At 42.7% G+C, this 2,611-nt stretch overlaps 1 protein-coding gene across 2 annotated transcripts in view; it reads left to right on the top strand.

The window, feature by feature from the left end:
• Nucleotides 1–1,053: 1,053 nt before the first annotated feature.
• Nucleotides 1,054–2,611, top strand: part of LOC307047429 (leucine-rich repeat and fibronectin type-III domain-containing protein 5-like) — a gene marked incomplete at its 3' end in the record, with an annotated part of 203,117 nt that continues 201,559 nt past the window's right edge. For both annotated transcript variants that reach the window (XM_079694399.1, XM_079694401.1), the window contains exon 1: nt 1,054–1,875. The remainder of the gene's footprint in view (nt 1,876–2,611) is intronic.

Genomic DNA, 2,611 nt, shown 5'->3' on the forward strand with positions numbered 1-2,611 from the left:
ACGCCTTTTATAAAGCCAGAGAAGATATGGTTGAGAAAATGTAATCTCGGCAGTGGCGATATATCTGGTTTTACGGAAGTGTACAGTTCCAAATGGGCCAGATAAAGCCGCACTTGCTCCCCAATTTCTCGCGCGCTCTAGTTTTATCGACGGTGCGCGGAGTGAATGACAAACAGGAACTGCAAGGAAAAGGCTCGAGCACCCTGTCTGGAAAACGATACGCACATTAATATATTATCTATCTTCAAAGTGCTTTTTTGTAGTTTTTAGTGCAATTTGAGCCCATGCACAGTCCAGCTAAATGATTGTGGACTGCCACAGAGTGCAGTACAGAGAGGGCTTTCAGCAACTTCCATGCAGCGAGCTTAAAGTTTCGTCAAGCGACACAGAATTACCAAGGCGCAGTCCGGAAATAAGATGATTTTTGCTTCAAAATAAAAGCATGGGTACATAAGGTGTTTTTTGAGTTTGAAGCAGTGTGATGATACATTAGAGGTTTGGGTTTGGAAATGCACACTTACCTTTTTTCTTCCTGTAGCGCTTTCTCTTTTCTTTAGTTTGTATTGAGGATATCGGTGGGGATCTAGGACGAATTATCTTAATCTTTAAAAATGGTTGTTTAATCAATGGTTTTAATTTCCATAAGCTTTATCATCAGCCAGGTTCTGCCATAAGGAGTTAACCCTTAAGCATTATTTAACGTTTTCCTTAACTGACCTCTGATATATTTTCACTTCCATTAGATATTGTAGTCTTTTTTTTTTCAGTGTATATTCTTCAATATAAGTACAATTGCACACATTCCCACATGACCTGGACATTTTGGAGACCCCAAAAGTGCAGTCCAGTTGACAGTTTAGTGTGTAATTAATTAGTGCATACATAATGAATGATAGAGGCCAGACATATCATGTGCAGATCATGGATACGTGATATAGTGAACAATAGATGGGTTTTATTTTGAAAACCCCATCAGGAAGTTGTACTCATTGATGCTGTCAAACCTGACAGATGTCATGCCCGCTGCGCTATATGGATTAACGGTGCGGGAGAAGCGACCTGCGAGGAGCTTCAGCGGGACTGCACCGTTAAAATAGCGGTGTCAGTAACGGGAATACGGCTTTACCGGGACGTAACTTCGTGTTTATTTTATTGTATTTTTCCTCTTCTGATCTACTCTAGACTGCAGAGTCGAGTTAACAGAGGGTGAGAAACTGAGACTCGGAGACAGAGAGAGGAGTCGACTGTGAAGAGAGTATCCAAAAATCCGTCGTTAGAAATGTTTAATGGTTTAATAGAGCTGTGGTATTTAAGGACTGTTTAACAAACTCTACCTAACCTGGGTTATTTTTTTATTGGAATACGTGGACTTTTCTGCCCTTCTACCTGGGATATTTTCTCTTGTGGTGGAATTCTTCAATATTACACCTGCGCGAGGACACCGACCGGCGGGAAAAGGAGGAGCGCAAGAGGAAGCAAAAGAGAAGAAAATAAGCGTTTGAAGGGCAGGGGGGTCCATTTCACTTTCTTTCTGATGGGATTCTTCCATCAGCCCGCGGATGGAGGGATGAAACCGGGAGGAAAAGACGGGGAGAGTGCGAAAAAGAGAGGAGGAGGATGTAGTCGTTGGGTGCTGTGAGAATGCAAAACGGACGCACCCCTCTGGAACACCGGATTGAACTATAAACCCAAACGGAATTTACAGCAAGGATATTACACCTTGATATACACATATATGGGCCATATTCTATTATCTGGAACCTATTTGTGTGGAGTTACAACTATCATCAACACTAACGTTCGATTTATTGGATTTGGAAACATAATTGTGACCTGACACCCGGCTAACTAAGGCGCCGTAACATCCGGAAAGAGGTAAAGTTTAGACTCCTATTATCTGTTTTATGCGTGAAAAATGACTGCTCATTGTTCGGCTCCCCCTGCCTATCTTTGTCTCTGTTACAGCAGAGGAAGGGTGGTTGCTTTTAGAGGGGCAGAGGGAGAGTTGTTTCTTAATTTATTTGATGTAAATACATAGTCTGGAAGCTGAAATGGGACTAGAACAGAGGGTGTTTTCAAATGTGTGTGTGTGTGTGTGTGTGTGTGTGTGTGTGTGTGTGTGTGTGTGTGTGTGTGTGTGTGTGTGTGTGTGTGTGTGTGTGTGTGTGTGTGTGTGTGTGTGTGTGTGTGTGTGTGTGTGTGCTTACATTTCAGTAGCTCTGCACCCAGTTGTGTGCTATGAATAAACGTCAGGGTGTGTGTGCACGCGCTCACATTAACGTGCTATTAACGCAAAAATAAGAAGATAACTTGTGATTGCAAGTTTTTGTCTTCAGTCACGGTACACTGAAATGTCCCGGCAGCCTACGCGATGATTTTAACGAGTTTTAAGAAAATATAGTTATTATGTTACACTCCCACAAAACACTGCACCTGCACCTTAACATAGAAGGGAGGAGGAGGAGGAGGGGAAGTGTAATGTGTCTAGGCTCCATACTTCCCATAAGAGACTGTGAAGTAGTATTAAACACCCGCAAATAAAACCCCAAAAGCCTATAATGTGAACCGTTGAGCGTGTGAACCCTAGCCCTAACCTTGTTGGCACAAAGCG

This window comes from Notothenia rossii (genome assembly GCF_949606895.1).
Source record: "Notothenia rossii genome assembly, chromosome: 7".
Taxonomy (NCBI): Eukaryota; Metazoa; Chordata; class Actinopteri; order Perciformes; family Nototheniidae; genus Notothenia; species Notothenia rossii.